This window comes from Pseudophryne corroboree, chromosome 3, assembly GCF_028390025.1.
Source record: "Pseudophryne corroboree isolate aPseCor3 chromosome 3, aPseCor3.hap2, whole genome shotgun sequence".
NCBI classification, from domain to species: domain Eukaryota; kingdom Metazoa; phylum Chordata; class Amphibia; order Anura; family Myobatrachidae; genus Pseudophryne; species Pseudophryne corroboree.
In genome coordinates, this window is record NC_086446.1 from 117,216,963 (window position 1) to 117,231,358 (window position 14,396).

Below are 14,396 nucleotides of genomic sequence, written 5' to 3' on the forward strand. Positions count from 1 at the left end.
AAATATCTACAGCACCTTGTATTCTCAGGTGGTCTCCCATCCAAGTACTAACCAGGCCCAACACTGCTTAGCTTCCAAGATCAGATGAGATTGGGCGTATCCAGTGTGGTGTGGCTGTAGATGAGCTTTGTGGTTTCTGTTAGAACTTTTCTACTTCTAACTACTGGTTCATAAATGAGTACGTTTGAAAATGGAATGCATCAATAGAACGGTGTTGGCAGTATAAAAATATCTACAGCACCTTGTATTCCCAGGTGGTCTCCCATCCAAGTACTAACCAGGCCCAACACTGCTTAGCTTCCAAGATCAGAGGAGATTGGGCGTATCCAGTGTGGTGTGGCTGTAGATGAGCATTGTGGTTTCTCTTAGAACTTTTCTACTTCTAACTACTGGTTCATAAATGAATACGTTTGAAAATGGAATGCATCAACAGAACGGTGTTGGCAGTATAAAAATATCTACAGCACCTTGTATTCCCAGGTGGTCTCCCACCCAAGTACTAACCAGGCCCAACACTGCTTAGCTTTCAAGTTCAGATGAGATTGGGCGTATCCAGTCTGGTGTGGCTGTAGATGAGCGTTGTGGTTTCTGTTAGAACTTTTTTACTTCTAACTACTGGTTCATAAATGAATACGTTTGAAAATGGAATGCATCAACAGAACGGTGTTGTCAGTATAAAAATATCTACAGCACCTTCTATTCCCAGGTGGTCTCCCATGCAAGTACTAACCAGGCCCAACACTGCTTAGCTTTCAAGATCAGATGAGATTAGGCATATCCAGTCTGGTGTGACTGTAGATGAGCTTTGTGGTTTCTGTTAGAACTTTTCTACTTCTAACTACTGGTTCATAAATGAATACGTTTGAAAATGGAATGCATCAACAGAACGGTGTTGGCAGTATAAAAATATCTACAGCACCTTGTATTCCTAGGTGGTCTCCCATCCAAGTACTAACCAGGCCCAACACTGCTGAGCTTTTAAGATCAGATGAGATTGGGTGTATCCAGTGTGGTGTGGCTGTAGATGACCTTTGTGGTTTCTGTTAGAACTTTTCTACTACTAACTACTGGTTCATAAATGAATACGTTTGAAAATGGAATGCATCAACAGAACGGTGTTGGCAGTATAAAAATATCTACAGCACCTTGTATTCCCAGGTGGTCTCCCATCCAAGTACTAACCAGGCCCAACACTGCTTAGCTTCCAAGATCAGATGAGATTGGGCGTATTAAGTGTAGTGTGGCTGTAGATGAGCTTTGTGGTTTCTGTTAGAACTTTTCTACTTCTAACTACTGGTTCATAAATGAATACGTTTGAAAATGGAATGCATCAACAGAACGGTGTTGGCAGTATAAAAATATCTATAGCACCTTGTATTCTCAGGTGGTCTCCCATCCAAGTACTAACCAGGCCCAACACTGCTTAGCTTCCAAGATCAGATGAGATTGGGCGTATCCAGTGTGGTGTGGCTGTAGATGAGCTTTGTGGTTTCTGTTAGAACTTTTCTACTTCTAACTACTGGTTCATAAATGAGTACGTTTGAAAATGGAATGCATCAATAGAACGGTGTTGGCAGTATAAAAATATCTACAGCACCTTGTATTCCCAGGTGGTCTCCCATCCAAGTACTAACCAGGCCCAACACTTCTTAGCTTCCAAGATCAGATGAGATTGGGCGTATTCAGTGTGGTGTGGCTGTAGATGAGCTTTGTGGTTTCTGTTAGAACTTTTCTACTTCTAACTACTGGTTCATAAATGAATACGTTTGAAAATGGAATGCATCAACAGAACGGTGTTGGCAGTATAAAAATATCTACAGCACCTTGTATTCTCAGGTGGTCTCCCATCCAAGTACTAACCAGGCCCAACACTGCTTAGCTTCCAAGATCAGATGAGATTGGGCGTATCCAGTGTGGTGTGGCTGTAGATGAGCTTTGCGGTTTCTGTTAGAACTTTTCTACTTCTAACTACTGGTTCATAAATGAGTACGTTTGAAAATGGAATGCATCAATAGAACGGTGTTGGCAGTATAAAAATATCTACAGCACCTTGTATTCCCAGGTGGTCTCCCATCCAAGTACTAACCAGGCCCAACACTGCTTAGCTTCCAAGATCAGATGAGATTGGGCGTATCCAGTGTAGTGTGGCTGTAGATGAGCTTTGTTGTTTCTGTTAGAACTTTTCTACTTCTAACTACTGGTTCATAAATGAATACGTTTGAAAATGGAATGCATCAACAGAACGGTGTTGGCAGTATAAAAATATCTACAGCACCTTGTATTCCCAGGTGGTCTCCCATCCAAGTACTTACCAGGCCCAACACTGCTTAGCTTCCAAGATCAGATGAGATTGGGCGCATCCAGTGTGGTGTGGCTGTAGATGAGCTTTGTGGTTTCTGTTAGAACTTTTTTACTTCTAACTATTGGTTCATAAATGAATACGTTTGAAAATGGAATGCATCAACAGAACGGTGTTGGCAGTATAAAAATATCTACAGCACCTTGTATTCCCAGGTGGTCTCCCATCCAAGTACTAACCAGGCCCAACACTGCTTAGCTTTCAAGTTCAGATGAGATTGGGCGTATCCAGTGTGGTGTGGCTGTAGATGAGCGTTGTGGTTTCTGTTAGAACTTTTTTACTTCTAACTACTGGTTCATAAATGAATACGTTTGAAAATGGAATGCATCAACAGAACGGTGTTGGCAGTATAAAAATATCTACAGCACCTTGTATTCCCAGGTGGTCTCCCATCCAAGTACTAACCAGGCCCAACACTTCTTAGCTTCCAAGATCAGATGAGATTGGGCGTATTCAGTGTGGTGTGGCTGTAGATGAGCTTTGTGGTTTCTGTTAGAACTTTTCTACTTCTAACTACTGGTTCATAAATGAATACGTTTGAAAATGGAATGCATCAACAGAACGGTGTTGGCAGTATAAAAATATCTACAGCACCTTGTATTCTCAGGTGGTCTCCCATCCAAGTACTAACCAGGCCCAACACTGCTTAGCTTCCAAGATCAGATGAGATTGGGCATATCCAGTGTGGTGTGGCTGTAGATGAGCTTTGCGGTTTCTGTTAGAACTTTTCTACTTCTAACTACTGGTTCATAAATGAGTACGTTTGAAAATGGAATGCATCAATAGAACGGTGTTGGCAGTATAAAAATATCTACAGCACCTTGTATTCCCAGGTGGTCTCCCATCCAAGTACTAACCAGGCCCAACACTGCTTAGCTTCCAAGATCAGATGAGATTGGGCGTATCCAGTGTAGTGTGGCTGTAGATGAGCTTTGTTGTTTCTGTTAGAACTTTTCTACTTCTAACTACTGGTTCATAAATGAATACGTTTGAAAATGGAATGCATCAACAGAACGGTGTTGGCAGTATAAAAATATCTACAGCACCTTGTATTCCCAGGTGGTCTCCCATCCAAGTACTTACCAGGCCCAACACTGCTTAGCTTCCAAGATCAGATGAGATTGGGCGCATCCAGTGTGGTGTGGCTGTAGATGAGCTTTGTGGTTTCTGTTAGAACTTTTTTACTTCTAACTATTGGTTCATAAATGAATACGTTTGAAAATGGAATGCATCAACAGAACGGTGTTGGCAGTATAAAAATATCTACAGCACCTTGTATTCCCAGGTGGTCTCCCATCCAAGTACTAACCAGGCCCAACACTGCTTAGCTTTCAAGTTCAGATGAGATTGGGCGTATCCAGTGTGGTGTGGCTGTAGATGAGCGTTGTGGTTTCTGTTAGAACTTTTTTACTTCTAACTACTGGTTCATAAATGAATACGTTTGAAAATGGAATGCATCAACAGAACGGTGTTGGCAGTATAAAAATATCTACAGCACCTTCTATTCCCAGGTGGTCTCCCATCCAAGTACTAACCAGGCCCAACACTGCTTAGCTTCCAAGATCAGATGAGATTAGGCATATCCAGTCTGGTGTGACTGTAGATGAGCTTTGTGGTTTCTGTTAGAACTTTTCTACTTCTAACTACTGGTTCATAAATGAATACGTTTGAAAATGGAATGCATCAACAGAACGGTGTTGGCAGTATAAAAATATCTACAGCACCTTCTATTCCCAGGTGGTCTCCCATCCAAGTACTAACCAGGCCCAACACTGCTTAGCTTCCAAGATCAGATGAGATTAGGCATATCCAGTCTGGTGTGACTGTAGATGAGCTTTGTGGTTTCTGTTAGAACTTTTCTACTTCTAACTACTGGTTCATAAATGAATACGTTTGAAAATGGAATGCATCAACAGAACGGTGTTGGCAGTATAAAAATATCTACAGCACCTTGTATTCCCAGGTGGTCTCCCATCCAAGTACTAACCAGGCCCAACACTGCTTAGCTTCCAAGATCAGATGAGATTCGGCGCATCCAGTGTGGTGTGGCTGTAGATGAGCTTTGTGGTTTCTGTTAGAACTTTTTTACTTCTAACTACTGGTTCATAAATGAATACGTTTGAAAATGGAATGCATCAACAGAACGGTGTTGGCAGTATAAAAATATCTACAGCACCTTGTATTCCCAGGTGGTCTCCCATCCAAGTACTAACCAGGAACAACACTGCTTAGCTTCCAAGATCAGATGAGATTGGGCGCATCCAGTGTGGTGTGGCTGTAGATGAGCTTCGTGGTTTCTGTTAGAACTTTTCTACTTCTAACTACTGGTTCATAAATGAATAGGTTTGAAAATGGAATGCATCAACAGAAAGGTGTTGGCAGTATAAAAATATCTACAGCACCTTGTATTCCCAGGTGGTCTCCCATCCAGGTACAACACTGCTTAGCTTCCAAGATCAGATGAGATTGGGCGTATCCAGTGTGGTGTGGCTGTAGTTGACCTTTGTGGTTTCTGTTAGAACTTTTCTACTTCTAACTACTGGTTCATAAATGAAAACGTTTGAAAATGGAATGCATCAACAGAACGGTGTTGGCAGTATAAAAATATCTACAGCACCTTGTATTCCCAGGTGGTCTCCCATCCAAGTACGAACCAGGCCCAACACTGCTTAGCTTCCAAGATCAGATGAGATTGGGCGTATCCAGTGTGGTGTGGCTGTAGACGAGCTTTGAGGTTTCTGTTAGAACTTTTCTACTTCTAACTACTGGTTCATAAATGAATACGTTTGAAAATGGAATGCATCAACAGAACGGTGTTGGCAGTATAAAAATATCTACAGCACCTTGTATTCCCAGGTGGTCTCCCATCCAAGTACTAACCAGGCCCAACACTGCTTAGCTTCCAAGATTAGATGAGATTGGGCGTATCCAGTGTGGTTTGGATGTAGATGAGCTTTGTGGTTTCTGTTAGAACTTTTCTACTTCTAACTACTGGTTCATAAATGAATACGTTTGAAAATGGAATGCATCAACAGAACGGTGTTGGCAGTATAAAAATATCTACAGCACCTTGTATTCCCAGGTGGTCTCCCATCCAAGTACTAACCAGACCCAACACTGCTTAGCTTCCAAGATCAGATGAGATTGGGCGTATCCAGTGTGGTGTGGCTGTAGATAAGCTTTGTGATTTCTGTTAGAACTTTTCTACTTCTAACTACTGGTTCATAAATGAATACGTTTGAAAATGGAATGCATCAACAGAACGGTGTTGGCAGTAAAAAAATATCTACAGCACCTTGTATTCCCAGGTGGTCTCCCATCCAAGTACTAACCAGGCCCAACACTGCTTAGCTTCCAAGATCAGATGAGATTGGGCGTATCCAGTGTAGTGTGGCTGTAGATGAGCTTTGTGGTTTCTGTTAGAACTTTTCTACTTCTAACTACTGGTTCATAAATAAATACGTTTGAAAATGGAATGCATCAACAGAACGGTGTTGGCAGTATAAAAATATCTACAGCACCTTGTATTCCCAGGTGGTCTCCCATCCAAGTACTTACCAGGCCCAACACTGCTTAGCTTCCAAGATCAGATGAGATTGGGCGCATCCAGTATGGTGTGGCTGTAGATGAGCTTTGTGGTTTCTGTTAGAACTTTTTTACTTCTAACTACTGCTTCATAAATGAATACGTTTGAAAATGGAATGCATCAACAGAACGGTGTTGGCAGTATAAAAATATCTACAGCACCTTGTATTCCCAGGTGGTCTCCCATCCAAGTACTAACCAGGCCCAACACTGCTTAGCTTTCAAGTTCAGATGAGATTGGGCGTATCCAGTGTGGTGTGACTGTAGATGAGCGTTGTGGTTTCTGTTAGAACTTTTCTATTTCTAACTACTGGTTCATAAATGAATACGTTTGAAAATGGAATGCATCAACAGAACGGTGTTGGCAGTATAAAAATATCTACAGCACCTTGTATTCCCATGTGGTCTCCCATCCAAGTACTAACCAGGCCCAACACTGCTTAGCTTCCAAGATCAGATGAGATTGGGCGTATCCAGTGTGGTGTGGCTGTAGATGAGCTTCGTGGTTTCTGTTAGAACTTTTCTACTTCTAACTACTGGTTCATAAATGAATAGTTTTGAAAATGGAATGCATCAACAGAACGGTGTTGGCAGTATAAAAATATCTACAGCACCTTGTATTCCCAGGTGGTCTCCCATCCAGGTACTAACCAAGCACAACACTGCTTAGCTTCCAAGATCAGATGAGATTGGGCGTATCCAGTGTGGTGTGGCTGTAGTTGACCTTTGTGGTTTCTGTTAGAACTTTTCTACTTCTTACTACTGGTTCATAAATGAAAACGTTTGAAAATGGAATGCATCAACAGAACGGTGTTGGCAGTATAAAAATATCTACAGCACCTTGTATTCCCAGGTGGTCTCCCATCCAAGTACGAACCAGGCCCAACACTGCTTAGCTTCCAAGATCAGATGAGATTGGGCGTATCCAGTGTGGTGTGGCTGTAGACGAGCTTTGAGGTTTCTGTTAGAACTTTTCTACTTCTAACTACTGGTTCATAAATGAATACGTTTGAAAATGGAATGCATCAACAGAACGGTGTTGGCAGTATAAAAATATCTACAGCACCTTGTATTCCCAGGTGGTCTCCCATCCAAGTACTAACCAGGCCCAACACTGCTTAGCTTCCAAGATCAGATGAGATTGGGCGTATCCAGTGTGGTGTGGCTGTAGATAAGCTTTGTGATTTCTGTTAGAACTTTTCTACTTCTAACTACTGGTTCATAAATGAATAAGTTTGAAAATGGAATGCATCAACAGAACGGTGTTGGCAGTAAAAAAATATCTACAGCACCTTGTATTCACAGGTGGTCTCCCATCCAAGTACTAACCAGGCCCAACACTGCTTAGCTTCCAAGATCAGATGAGATTGGGCGTATCCAGTGTAGTGTGGCTGTAGATGAGCTTTGTGGTTTCTGTTAGAACTTTTCTACTTCTAACTACTGGTTCATAAATGAATACGTTTGAAAATGGAATGCATCAACAGAACGGTGTTGGCAGTATAAAAATATCTACAGCACCTTGTATTCCCAGGTGGTCTCCCATCCAAGTACTTACCAGGCCCAACACTGCTTAGCTTCCAAGATCAGATGAGATTGGGCGCATCCAGTGTGATGTGGCTGTAGATGAGCTTTGTGGTTTCTGTTAGAACTTTTTTACTTCTAACTACTGGTTCATAAATGAATACGTTTGAAAATGGAATGCATCAACAGAACGGTGTTGGCAGTATAAAAATATCTACAGCACCTTGTATTCCCAGGTGGTCTCCCATCCAAGTACTAACCAGGCCCAACACTGCTTAGCTTTCAAGTTCAGATGAGATTAGGCATATCCAGTCTGGTGTGACTGTAGATGAGTTTTGTGGTTTCTGTTAGAACTTTTCTACTTCTAACTACTGGTTCATAAATGAATACGTTTGAAAATGGAATGCATCAACAGAACGGTGTTGGCAGTATAAAAATATCTACAGCACCTTGTATTCCCAGGTGGTCTCCCATCCAAGTACTAACCAGGCCCAACACTGCTTAGCTTCCAAGATCAGATGAGATTAGGCATATCCAGTCTGGTGTGACTGTAGATGAGCTTTGTGGTTTCTGTTAGAACTTTTTTACTTCTAACTACTGGTTCATAAATGAATACGTTTGAAAATGGAATGCATCAACAGAACGGTGTTGGCAGTATAAAAATATCTACAGCACCTTGTATTCCCAGGTGGTCTCCCATCCAAGTACTAACCAGGAACAACACTGCTTAGCTTCCAAGATCAGATGAGATTGGGCGTATCCAGTGTGGTGTGGCTGTAGATGAGCTTCGTGGTTTCTGTTAGAACTTTTCTACTTCTAACTACTGGTTCATAAATGAATAGGTTTGAAAATGGAAAGCATCAACAGAACGGTGTTGGCAGTATAAAAATATCTACAGCACCTTGTATTCCCAGGTGGTCTCCCATCCAAGTACAAACCAGGCCCAACACTGCTTAGCTTCCAAGATCAGATGAGATTGGGCGTATCCAGTGTGGTGTGGCTGTAGACGAGCTTCGAGGTTTCTGTTAGAACTTTTCTACTTCTAACTACTGGTTCATAAATGAATACGTTTGAAAATGGAATGCATCAACAGAACGGTGTTGGCAGTATAAAAATATCTACAGCACCTTGTATTCCCAGGTGGTCTCCCATCCAAGTACTAACCAGGCCCAACACTGCTTTGCTTCCAAGATCAGATGAGATTGGGCGTATCCAGTGGGGTTTGGATGTAGATGAGCTTTGTGGTTTCTGTTAGAACTTTTCTACTTCTAACTACTGGTTCATAAATGAATACGTTTGAAAATGGAATGCATCAACAGAACGGTGTTGGCAGTATAAAAATATCTACTGCACCTTGTATTCCCAGGTGGTCTCCCATCCAAGTACTAACCAGACCCAACACTGCTTAGCTTCCAAGATCAGATGAGATTGGGCGTATCCAGTGTGGTGTGGCTGTAGATGAGCTTTGTGATTTCTGTTAGAACTTTTCTACTTCTAACTACTGGTTCATAAATGAATACGTTTGAAAATGGAATGCATCAACAGAACGGTGTTGGCAGTATAAAAATATCTACAGCACCTTGTATTCCCAGGTGGTCTCCCATCCAAGTACTAACCAGGAACTACACTGCTTAGCTTCCAAGATCAGATGAGATTGGACGTATCCAGTGTGGTGTGGCTGTAGATGAGCTTCGTGGTTTCTGTTAGAACTTTTCTACTTCTAACTACTGGTTCATAAATGAATAGGTTTGAAAATGGAAAGCATCAACAGAACGGTGTTGGCAGTATAAAAATATCTACAGCACCTTGTATTCCCAGGTGGTCTCCCATCCAAGTACAAACCAGGCCCAACACTGCTGAGCTTCCAAGATCAGATGAGATTGGGCGTATCCAGTGTGGTGTGGCTGTAGACGAGCTTCGAGGTTTCTGTTAGAACTTTTCTACTTCTAACTACTGGTTCATAAATGAATACGTTTGAAAACGGAATGCATCAACAGAACGGTGTTGGCAGTATAAAAATATCTACAGCACCTTGTATTCCCAGGTGGTCTCCCATCCAAGTACTAACCAGGCCCAACACTGCTTTGCTTCCAAGATCAGATGAGATTGGGCGTATCCAGTGTGGTTTGGATGTAGATGAGCTTTGTGGTTTCTGTTAGAACTTTTCTACTTCTAACTACTGGTTCATAAATGAATACGTTTGAAAATGGAATGCATCAACAGAACGGTGTTGGCAGTATAAAAATATCTACTGCACCTTGATTTCCCAGGTGGTCTCCCATCCAAGTACTAACCAGACCCAACACTGCTTAGCTTCCAAGATCAGATGAGATTGGGCGTATCCAGTGTGGTGTGGCTGTAGATGAGCTTTGTGATTTCTGTTAGAACTTTTCTACTTCTAACTACTGGTTCATAAATGAATACGTTTGAAAATGGAATGCATCAACAGAACGGTGTTGGCAGTATAAAAATATCTACAGCACCTTGTATTCCCAGGTGGTCTCCCATCCAAGTACGAACCAGGCCCAAAACTGCTTAGCTTCCAAGATCTGATGAGATTGGGCGTATCCAGTGTGGAGTGGTGTAGATGAGCTTTGTGGTTTCTGTTAGAACTTTTCTACTTCTAACTACTGGTTCATAAATGAATACGTTTGAAAATGGAATGCATCAACAGAACGGTGTTGGCAGTATAAAAATATCTACAGCACCTTGTATTCCCAGGTGGTTTCCCATCCAAGTACTAACCAGGCCCAACACTGCTTAGCTTCCAAGATCAGATGAGATTGGGCATATCCAGTGTGGTGTGGCTGTAGATGAGCTTTGTGGTTTCTGTTAGAACTTTTCTACTTCTAACTACTGGTTCATAAATGAAAACGTTTGAAAATGGAATGCATCAACAGAACGGTGTTGGCAGTATAAAAATATCTACAGCACCTTGTATTCCCAGGTGGTCTCCCATCCAAGTACTAACCAGACCCAACACTGCTTAGCTTCCAAGATCAGATGAGATTGGGCGTATCCAGTGTGGCGTTGGTGTAGATGAGCTTTGTGGTTTCTGTTAGAACTTGTCTACTTCTAACTACTGGTTCATAAATGAAAACGTTTGAAAATGGAATGCATCAACAGAACGGTGTTGGCAGTATAAAAATATCTACAGCACCTTGTATTCCCAGGTGGTCTCCCATCCAAGTACTAACCAGGCCCAACACTGCTTAGCTTCCACGATCAGATGAGATTGGGCGTACCCAGTGTGGTTTGGATGTAGATGAGCTTTGTGATTTCTGTTAGAACTTTTCTACTTCTAACTACTGGTTCATAAATGAATACATTTGAAAATGGAATGCATCAACAGAACGGTGTTGGCAGTATCAAAATATCTACAGCACCTTGTATTCCCAGGTGGTCTCCTATCCAAGTACTAACCAGGCCCAACACTGCTTAGCTTCCAAGATCAGATGAGATTGGGCGTATCCAGTGTGGAGTGGCTGTAGATGAGCTTTGTGGTTTCTGTTAGAACTTTTCTACTTCTAATTACTGGTTCAAAAATGAATAAGTTTGAAAATGGAATGCATCAACAGAACGGTGTTGGCAGTATAAAAATATCTACAGCACCTTGTATTCCCAGGTGGTCTCCCATCCAAGCACTAACCAGGCCCAACACTGCTTAGCTTCCAAGATCAGACGAGATTGGGCATATCCAGTGTGGTGTGGCTGTAGATGAGCTTTGTGGTTTCTATTAGAACTTTTCTACTTCTAACTACTGGTTCATAAATGAATACGTTTGAAAATGGAATGCATCAACAGAACGGTGTTGGCAGTATAAAAATATCTACAGCACCTTGTATTCCCAGGTGGTCTCCCATCCAAGTACTAACCAGGCCCAACACTGCTTAGCTTCCAAGATCAGATGAGATTGGGCGTATCCAGTGTGGTGTGGCTGTAGATGAGCTTTGTGATTTCTGTTAGAACTTTTCTACTTCTAACTACTGGTTCATAAATGAATACATTTGAAAATGGAATGCATCAACAGAACGGTGTTGGCAGTATAAAAATATCTACAGCACCTTGTATTCCCAGGTGGTCTCCCATCCAAGTACGAACCAGGTCCAACACTGCTTAGCTTCCAAGATCTGATGAGATTGGGCGTATCCAGTGTGGAGTGGCTGTAGACGAGCTTTGTGGTTTCTGTTAGAACTTTTCTACTTCTAACTACTGGTTCATAAATGAATAAGTTTGAAAATGGAATGCATCAACAGAACGGTGTTGGCAGTATAAAAATATCTACAGCACCTTGTATTCCCAGGTGGTCTCCCATCTAAGTACTAACCAGGCCCAACACTGCTTAGCTTCCAAGATCAGATGAGATTGGGCGTATCCAGTGTGGTGTGGCTGTAAATGAGCTTTGTGGTTTCTGTTAGAACTTTTCTACTTCTAACTACTGGTTCATAAATGAATACATTTGAAAATGGAATGCATCAACAGAATGGTGTTGGCAGTATAAAAATATCTACAGCACCTTGTATTCCCAGGTGGTCTCCCATCCAAGTACTAACCAGGCCCAACACTGCTTAGCTTCCAATATCAGATGAGATTGGGCGTACCCAGTGTGGTGTGGCTGTAGATGACCTTTGAGGTTTATGTTAGAACTTTTCTACTTCTAACTACTGGTTCATAAATGAATACGTTTGAAAATGGAATGCATCAACAGAACGGTGTTGGCAGTATTAAAATATCTACAGCACCTTGTATTCGCAGGTGGTCTCCCATCCAAGTACTAACCAGGCCCAACATTGCTTAGCTTCCAAGATCAGATGAGATTGGGCGTATCCAGTGTAGTGTGGCTGTAGATGAGCTTTGTGGTTTCTGTTAGAACTTTTCTACTTCTAACTACTGGTTCATAAATGAATACGTTTGAAAATGGAATGCATCAACAGAACGGTGTTGGCAGTATAAAAATATCAACAGCACCTTGTATTCCCAGGTGGTCTCCCATCCAATTACTTACCAGGCCCAACACTGCTTAGCTTCCAAGATCAGATGAGATTGGGCGCATCCAGTGTGGTGTGGCTGTAGATGAGCTTTGTGGTTTCTGTTAGAACTTTTTTACTTCTAACTACTGGTTCATAAATGAATACGTTTGAAAATGGAATGCATCAACAGAACGGTGTTGGCAGTATAAAAATATCTACAGCACCTTGTATTCCCAGGTGGTCTCCCATCCAAGTACTAACCAGGCCCAACACTGCTTAGCTTTCAAGTTCAGATGAGATTGGGCGTATCCAGTGTGGTGTGGCTGTAGATGAGCGTTGTGGTTTCTGTTAGAACTTTTCTACTTCTAACTACTGGTTCATAAATGAAAACGTTTGAAAATGGAATGCATCAACAGAACGGTGTTGGCAGTATAAAAATATCTACAGCACCTTGTATTCCCAGGTGGTCTCCCATCCAAGTACGAACCAGGCCCAACACTGCTTAGCTTCCAAGATCAGATGAGATTGGGCGTATCCAGTGTGGTGTGGCTGTAGACGAGCTTTGAGGTTTCTGTTAGAACTTTTCTACTTCTAACTACTGGTTCATAAATGAATACGTTTGAAAATGGAATGCATCAACAGAACGGTGTTGGCAGTGTAAAAATATCTACAGCACCTTCTATTCCCAGGTGGTCTCCCATCCAAGTACTAACCAGGCCCAACACTGCTTAGCTTCCAAGATCAGATGAGATTGGGCGTATCCAGTGTGGTGTGGCTGTAGATGAGCTATGTGATTTCTGTTAGAACTTTTCTACTTCTAACTACTGGTTCATAAATGAATAAGTTTGAAAATGGAATGCATCAACAGAACGGTGTTGGCAGTAAAAAAATATCTACAGCACCTTGTATTCCCAGGTGGTCTCCCATCAAAGTACTAACCAGGCCCAACACTGCTTAGCTTCCAAGATCAGATGAGATTGGGCGTATCCAGTGTAGTGTGGCTGTAGATGAGCTTTGTGGTTTCTGTTAGAACTTTTCTACTTCTAACTACTGGTTCATAAATGAATACGTTTGAAAATGGAATGCATCAACAGAACGGTGTTGGCAGTATAAAAATATCTACAGCACCTTGTATTCCCAGGTGGTCTCCCATCCAAGTACTAACCAGGCCCAACACTGCTTAGCTTTCAAGTTCAGATGAGATTGGGCGTATCCAGTGTGGTGTGGCTATAGATGAGCGTTGTGGTTTCTGTTAGAACTTTTCAACTTCTAACTACTGGTTCATAAATGAATACGTTTGAAAATGGAATGCATCAACAGAACGGTGTTGGCAGTATAAAAATATCTACAGCACCTTCTATTCCCAGGTGGTCTCCCATCCAAGTACTAACCAGGCCCAACACTGCTTAGCTTCCAAGATCAGATGAGATTAGACATATCCAGTCTGGTGTGACTGTAGATGAGCTTTGTGGTTTCTGTTAGAACTTTTCTACTTCTAACTACTGGTTCATAAATGAATACGTTTGAAAATGGAATGCATCAACAGAACGGTGTTGGCAGTGTAAAAATATCTACAGCACCTTCTATTCCCAGGTGGTCTCCCATCCAAGTACTAACCAGGCCCAACACTGCTTAGCTTCCAAGATCAGATGAGATTGGGCGTATCCAGTGTGGTGTGGCTGTAAATGAGCTTTGTGATTTCTGTTAGAACTTTTCTACTTCTAACTACTGGTTCATAAATGAATAAGTTTGAAAATGGAATGCATCAACAGAACGGTGTTGGCAGTAAAAAAATATCTACAGCACCTTGTATTCCCAGGTGGTCTCCCATCAAAGTACTAACCAGGCCAAACACTGCTTAGCTTCCAAGATCAGATGAGATTGGGCGTATCCAGTGTAGTGTGGCTGTAGATGAGCTTTGTGGTTTCTGTTAGAACTTTTCTACTTCTAACTACTGGTTC

The 14,396-nt window shown here is 41.9% G+C and overlaps 48 non-coding genes and 15 pseudogenes across 48 annotated transcripts; all 63 read right to left on the reverse strand.

Moving 5' to 3' along the window:
- Nucleotides 1-3: 3 nt before the first annotated feature.
- LOC134901327 (5S ribosomal RNA) lies at nucleotides 4-122 on the reverse strand. The gene has a single exon (XR_010174816.1). It is a non-coding gene; the product is annotated as a 5S ribosomal RNA (ribosomal RNA).
- Nucleotides 123-229: 107 nt separating this feature from the next.
- Nucleotides 230-348, reverse strand: LOC135062708 (5S ribosomal RNA). The gene has a single exon (XR_010249055.1). It is a non-coding gene; the product is annotated as a 5S ribosomal RNA (ribosomal RNA).
- Nucleotides 349-455: 107 nt separating this feature from the next.
- On the reverse strand, nucleotides 456-574 carry LOC135070716 (5S ribosomal RNA). The gene has a single exon (XR_010256869.1). It is a non-coding gene; the product is annotated as a 5S ribosomal RNA (ribosomal RNA).
- A 107-nt stretch (nucleotides 575-681) lies between these two features.
- Nucleotides 682-800, reverse strand: LOC134895701 (5S ribosomal RNA; annotated as a pseudogene).
- A 107-nt stretch (nucleotides 801-907) lies between these two features.
- LOC134891784 (5S ribosomal RNA) lies at nucleotides 908-1,026 on the reverse strand (annotated as a pseudogene).
- A 107-nt stretch (nucleotides 1,027-1,133) lies between these two features.
- On the reverse strand, nucleotides 1,134-1,252 carry LOC135065606 (5S ribosomal RNA). Its single transcript, XR_010251883.1, has one exon. It is a non-coding gene; the product is annotated as a 5S ribosomal RNA (ribosomal RNA).
- A 107-nt stretch (nucleotides 1,253-1,359) lies between these two features.
- Nucleotides 1,360-1,478, reverse strand: LOC135065613 (5S ribosomal RNA). The gene has a single exon (XR_010251889.1). It is a non-coding gene; the product is annotated as a 5S ribosomal RNA (ribosomal RNA).
- A 107-nt stretch (nucleotides 1,479-1,585) lies between these two features.
- LOC135064257 (5S ribosomal RNA) lies at nucleotides 1,586-1,704 on the reverse strand. Its single transcript, XR_010250568.1, has one exon. It is a non-coding gene; the product is annotated as a 5S ribosomal RNA (ribosomal RNA).
- Nucleotides 1,705-1,811: 107 nt separating this feature from the next.
- On the reverse strand, nucleotides 1,812-1,930 carry LOC134901328 (5S ribosomal RNA). The gene has a single exon (XR_010174817.1). It is a non-coding gene; the product is annotated as a 5S ribosomal RNA (ribosomal RNA).
- A 107-nt stretch (nucleotides 1,931-2,037) lies between these two features.
- LOC135060777 (5S ribosomal RNA) lies at nucleotides 2,038-2,156 on the reverse strand. The gene has a single exon (XR_010247169.1). It is a non-coding gene; the product is annotated as a 5S ribosomal RNA (ribosomal RNA).
- Nucleotides 2,157-2,263: 107 nt separating this feature from the next.
- On the reverse strand, nucleotides 2,264-2,382 carry LOC134901035 (5S ribosomal RNA). Its single transcript, XR_010174532.1, has one exon. It is a non-coding gene; the product is annotated as a 5S ribosomal RNA (ribosomal RNA).
- Nucleotides 2,383-2,489: 107 nt separating this feature from the next.
- On the reverse strand, nucleotides 2,490-2,608 carry LOC135058575 (5S ribosomal RNA). The gene has a single exon (XR_010245002.1). It is a non-coding gene; the product is annotated as a 5S ribosomal RNA (ribosomal RNA).
- Nucleotides 2,609-2,715: 107 nt separating this feature from the next.
- Nucleotides 2,716-2,834, reverse strand: LOC135064258 (5S ribosomal RNA). Its single transcript, XR_010250569.1, has one exon. It is a non-coding gene; the product is annotated as a 5S ribosomal RNA (ribosomal RNA).
- Nucleotides 2,835-2,941: 107 nt separating this feature from the next.
- Nucleotides 2,942-3,060, reverse strand: LOC135061306 (5S ribosomal RNA). The gene has a single exon (XR_010247691.1). It is a non-coding gene; the product is annotated as a 5S ribosomal RNA (ribosomal RNA).
- Nucleotides 3,061-3,167: 107 nt separating this feature from the next.
- LOC135060779 (5S ribosomal RNA) lies at nucleotides 3,168-3,286 on the reverse strand. Its single transcript, XR_010247171.1, has one exon. It is a non-coding gene; the product is annotated as a 5S ribosomal RNA (ribosomal RNA).
- A 107-nt stretch (nucleotides 3,287-3,393) lies between these two features.
- LOC134901036 (5S ribosomal RNA) lies at nucleotides 3,394-3,512 on the reverse strand. The gene has a single exon (XR_010174533.1). It is a non-coding gene; the product is annotated as a 5S ribosomal RNA (ribosomal RNA).
- Nucleotides 3,513-3,619: 107 nt separating this feature from the next.
- On the reverse strand, nucleotides 3,620-3,738 carry LOC135058576 (5S ribosomal RNA). The gene has a single exon (XR_010245003.1). It is a non-coding gene; the product is annotated as a 5S ribosomal RNA (ribosomal RNA).
- A 107-nt stretch (nucleotides 3,739-3,845) lies between these two features.
- Nucleotides 3,846-3,964, reverse strand: LOC134892711 (5S ribosomal RNA; annotated as a pseudogene).
- Nucleotides 3,965-4,071: 107 nt separating this feature from the next.
- Nucleotides 4,072-4,190, reverse strand: LOC134892712 (5S ribosomal RNA; annotated as a pseudogene).
- A 107-nt stretch (nucleotides 4,191-4,297) lies between these two features.
- On the reverse strand, nucleotides 4,298-4,416 carry LOC135064182 (5S ribosomal RNA). The gene has a single exon (XR_010250495.1). It is a non-coding gene; the product is annotated as a 5S ribosomal RNA (ribosomal RNA).
- A 107-nt stretch (nucleotides 4,417-4,523) lies between these two features.
- LOC134886052 (5S ribosomal RNA) lies at nucleotides 4,524-4,642 on the reverse strand. Its single transcript, XR_010170148.1, has one exon. It is a non-coding gene; the product is annotated as a 5S ribosomal RNA (ribosomal RNA).
- A 322-nt stretch (nucleotides 4,643-4,964) lies between these two features.
- On the reverse strand, nucleotides 4,965-5,083 carry LOC135065692 (5S ribosomal RNA). The gene has a single exon (XR_010251965.1). It is a non-coding gene; the product is annotated as a 5S ribosomal RNA (ribosomal RNA).
- A 107-nt stretch (nucleotides 5,084-5,190) lies between these two features.
- On the reverse strand, nucleotides 5,191-5,309 carry LOC134887787 (5S ribosomal RNA; annotated as a pseudogene).
- A 107-nt stretch (nucleotides 5,310-5,416) lies between these two features.
- On the reverse strand, nucleotides 5,417-5,535 carry LOC135062215 (5S ribosomal RNA). The gene has a single exon (XR_010248569.1). It is a non-coding gene; the product is annotated as a 5S ribosomal RNA (ribosomal RNA).
- A 107-nt stretch (nucleotides 5,536-5,642) lies between these two features.
- Nucleotides 5,643-5,761, reverse strand: LOC135060780 (5S ribosomal RNA). The gene has a single exon (XR_010247173.1). It is a non-coding gene; the product is annotated as a 5S ribosomal RNA (ribosomal RNA).
- A 107-nt stretch (nucleotides 5,762-5,868) lies between these two features.
- LOC135060929 (5S ribosomal RNA) lies at nucleotides 5,869-5,987 on the reverse strand. Its single transcript, XR_010247324.1, has one exon. It is a non-coding gene; the product is annotated as a 5S ribosomal RNA (ribosomal RNA).
- A 107-nt stretch (nucleotides 5,988-6,094) lies between these two features.
- Nucleotides 6,095-6,213, reverse strand: LOC135061208 (5S ribosomal RNA). The gene has a single exon (XR_010247597.1). It is a non-coding gene; the product is annotated as a 5S ribosomal RNA (ribosomal RNA).
- Nucleotides 6,214-6,320: 107 nt separating this feature from the next.
- Nucleotides 6,321-6,439, reverse strand: LOC134901085 (5S ribosomal RNA). The gene has a single exon (XR_010174580.1). It is a non-coding gene; the product is annotated as a 5S ribosomal RNA (ribosomal RNA).
- Nucleotides 6,440-6,546: 107 nt separating this feature from the next.
- LOC134889062 (5S ribosomal RNA) lies at nucleotides 6,547-6,665 on the reverse strand (annotated as a pseudogene).
- Nucleotides 6,666-6,772: 107 nt separating this feature from the next.
- Nucleotides 6,773-6,891, reverse strand: LOC135065693 (5S ribosomal RNA). The gene has a single exon (XR_010251966.1). It is a non-coding gene; the product is annotated as a 5S ribosomal RNA (ribosomal RNA).
- A 107-nt stretch (nucleotides 6,892-6,998) lies between these two features.
- Nucleotides 6,999-7,117, reverse strand: LOC134900382 (5S ribosomal RNA). The gene has a single exon (XR_010173894.1). It is a non-coding gene; the product is annotated as a 5S ribosomal RNA (ribosomal RNA).
- A 107-nt stretch (nucleotides 7,118-7,224) lies between these two features.
- Nucleotides 7,225-7,343, reverse strand: LOC135066064 (5S ribosomal RNA). The gene has a single exon (XR_010252324.1). It is a non-coding gene; the product is annotated as a 5S ribosomal RNA (ribosomal RNA).
- A 107-nt stretch (nucleotides 7,344-7,450) lies between these two features.
- Nucleotides 7,451-7,569, reverse strand: LOC135062408 (5S ribosomal RNA). Its single transcript, XR_010248759.1, has one exon. It is a non-coding gene; the product is annotated as a 5S ribosomal RNA (ribosomal RNA).
- A 107-nt stretch (nucleotides 7,570-7,676) lies between these two features.
- Nucleotides 7,677-7,795, reverse strand: LOC134891088 (5S ribosomal RNA; annotated as a pseudogene).
- A 107-nt stretch (nucleotides 7,796-7,902) lies between these two features.
- LOC134889100 (5S ribosomal RNA) lies at nucleotides 7,903-8,021 on the reverse strand (annotated as a pseudogene).
- A 107-nt stretch (nucleotides 8,022-8,128) lies between these two features.
- LOC134887312 (5S ribosomal RNA) lies at nucleotides 8,129-8,247 on the reverse strand (annotated as a pseudogene).
- Nucleotides 8,248-8,354: 107 nt separating this feature from the next.
- On the reverse strand, nucleotides 8,355-8,473 carry LOC135063442 (5S ribosomal RNA). Its single transcript, XR_010249774.1, has one exon. It is a non-coding gene; the product is annotated as a 5S ribosomal RNA (ribosomal RNA).
- Nucleotides 8,474-8,580: 107 nt separating this feature from the next.
- On the reverse strand, nucleotides 8,581-8,699 carry LOC134886392 (5S ribosomal RNA). The gene has a single exon (XR_010170477.1). It is a non-coding gene; the product is annotated as a 5S ribosomal RNA (ribosomal RNA).
- Nucleotides 8,700-8,806: 107 nt separating this feature from the next.
- On the reverse strand, nucleotides 8,807-8,925 carry LOC135070752 (5S ribosomal RNA). Its single transcript, XR_010256905.1, has one exon. It is a non-coding gene; the product is annotated as a 5S ribosomal RNA (ribosomal RNA).
- Nucleotides 8,926-9,032: 107 nt separating this feature from the next.
- LOC134891596 (5S ribosomal RNA) lies at nucleotides 9,033-9,151 on the reverse strand (annotated as a pseudogene).
- Nucleotides 9,152-9,258: 107 nt separating this feature from the next.
- Nucleotides 9,259-9,377, reverse strand: LOC134886570 (5S ribosomal RNA). The gene has a single exon (XR_010170653.1). It is a non-coding gene; the product is annotated as a 5S ribosomal RNA (ribosomal RNA).
- A 107-nt stretch (nucleotides 9,378-9,484) lies between these two features.
- LOC135070231 (5S ribosomal RNA) lies at nucleotides 9,485-9,603 on the reverse strand. The gene has a single exon (XR_010256402.1). It is a non-coding gene; the product is annotated as a 5S ribosomal RNA (ribosomal RNA).
- A 107-nt stretch (nucleotides 9,604-9,710) lies between these two features.
- Nucleotides 9,711-9,829, reverse strand: LOC134884755 (5S ribosomal RNA). The gene has a single exon (XR_010168891.1). It is a non-coding gene; the product is annotated as a 5S ribosomal RNA (ribosomal RNA).
- Nucleotides 9,830-9,936: 107 nt separating this feature from the next.
- On the reverse strand, nucleotides 9,937-10,054 carry LOC134895765 (5S ribosomal RNA; annotated as a pseudogene).
- Nucleotides 10,055-10,161: 107 nt separating this feature from the next.
- Nucleotides 10,162-10,280, reverse strand: LOC135063790 (5S ribosomal RNA). The gene has a single exon (XR_010250115.1). It is a non-coding gene; the product is annotated as a 5S ribosomal RNA (ribosomal RNA).
- A 107-nt stretch (nucleotides 10,281-10,387) lies between these two features.
- LOC134891650 (5S ribosomal RNA) lies at nucleotides 10,388-10,506 on the reverse strand (annotated as a pseudogene).
- A 107-nt stretch (nucleotides 10,507-10,613) lies between these two features.
- On the reverse strand, nucleotides 10,614-10,732 carry LOC134890817 (5S ribosomal RNA; annotated as a pseudogene).
- A 107-nt stretch (nucleotides 10,733-10,839) lies between these two features.
- LOC135069443 (5S ribosomal RNA) lies at nucleotides 10,840-10,958 on the reverse strand. Its single transcript, XR_010255624.1, has one exon. It is a non-coding gene; the product is annotated as a 5S ribosomal RNA (ribosomal RNA).
- Nucleotides 10,959-11,065: 107 nt separating this feature from the next.
- On the reverse strand, nucleotides 11,066-11,184 carry LOC134885018 (5S ribosomal RNA). Its single transcript, XR_010169146.1, has one exon. It is a non-coding gene; the product is annotated as a 5S ribosomal RNA (ribosomal RNA).
- A 107-nt stretch (nucleotides 11,185-11,291) lies between these two features.
- On the reverse strand, nucleotides 11,292-11,410 carry LOC134900383 (5S ribosomal RNA). Its single transcript, XR_010173895.1, has one exon. It is a non-coding gene; the product is annotated as a 5S ribosomal RNA (ribosomal RNA).
- Nucleotides 11,411-11,517: 107 nt separating this feature from the next.
- LOC134887298 (5S ribosomal RNA) lies at nucleotides 11,518-11,636 on the reverse strand (annotated as a pseudogene).
- A 107-nt stretch (nucleotides 11,637-11,743) lies between these two features.
- Nucleotides 11,744-11,862, reverse strand: LOC135060990 (5S ribosomal RNA). The gene has a single exon (XR_010247384.1). It is a non-coding gene; the product is annotated as a 5S ribosomal RNA (ribosomal RNA).
- Nucleotides 11,863-11,969: 107 nt separating this feature from the next.
- On the reverse strand, nucleotides 11,970-12,088 carry LOC135069425 (5S ribosomal RNA). The gene has a single exon (XR_010255606.1). It is a non-coding gene; the product is annotated as a 5S ribosomal RNA (ribosomal RNA).
- Nucleotides 12,089-12,195: 107 nt separating this feature from the next.
- LOC134886234 (5S ribosomal RNA) lies at nucleotides 12,196-12,314 on the reverse strand. Its single transcript, XR_010170324.1, has one exon. It is a non-coding gene; the product is annotated as a 5S ribosomal RNA (ribosomal RNA).
- Nucleotides 12,315-12,421: 107 nt separating this feature from the next.
- Nucleotides 12,422-12,540, reverse strand: LOC134885830 (5S ribosomal RNA). Its single transcript, XR_010169934.1, has one exon. It is a non-coding gene; the product is annotated as a 5S ribosomal RNA (ribosomal RNA).
- A 107-nt stretch (nucleotides 12,541-12,647) lies between these two features.
- On the reverse strand, nucleotides 12,648-12,766 carry LOC135058577 (5S ribosomal RNA). The gene has a single exon (XR_010245004.1). It is a non-coding gene; the product is annotated as a 5S ribosomal RNA (ribosomal RNA).
- A 107-nt stretch (nucleotides 12,767-12,873) lies between these two features.
- On the reverse strand, nucleotides 12,874-12,992 carry LOC135065694 (5S ribosomal RNA). The gene has a single exon (XR_010251967.1). It is a non-coding gene; the product is annotated as a 5S ribosomal RNA (ribosomal RNA).
- Nucleotides 12,993-13,099: 107 nt separating this feature from the next.
- Nucleotides 13,100-13,218, reverse strand: LOC135062865 (5S ribosomal RNA). The gene has a single exon (XR_010249205.1). It is a non-coding gene; the product is annotated as a 5S ribosomal RNA (ribosomal RNA).
- Nucleotides 13,219-13,325: 107 nt separating this feature from the next.
- On the reverse strand, nucleotides 13,326-13,444 carry LOC135062529 (5S ribosomal RNA). The gene has a single exon (XR_010248875.1). It is a non-coding gene; the product is annotated as a 5S ribosomal RNA (ribosomal RNA).
- A 107-nt stretch (nucleotides 13,445-13,551) lies between these two features.
- On the reverse strand, nucleotides 13,552-13,670 carry LOC135062328 (5S ribosomal RNA). The gene has a single exon (XR_010248681.1). It is a non-coding gene; the product is annotated as a 5S ribosomal RNA (ribosomal RNA).
- A 107-nt stretch (nucleotides 13,671-13,777) lies between these two features.
- LOC134894684 (5S ribosomal RNA) lies at nucleotides 13,778-13,896 on the reverse strand (annotated as a pseudogene).
- A 107-nt stretch (nucleotides 13,897-14,003) lies between these two features.
- LOC135066780 (5S ribosomal RNA) lies at nucleotides 14,004-14,122 on the reverse strand. Its single transcript, XR_010253020.1, has one exon. It is a non-coding gene; the product is annotated as a 5S ribosomal RNA (ribosomal RNA).
- Nucleotides 14,123-14,229: 107 nt separating this feature from the next.
- On the reverse strand, nucleotides 14,230-14,348 carry LOC135067565 (5S ribosomal RNA). Its single transcript, XR_010253777.1, has one exon. It is a non-coding gene; the product is annotated as a 5S ribosomal RNA (ribosomal RNA).
- Nucleotides 14,349-14,396: the final 48 nt, after the last annotated feature.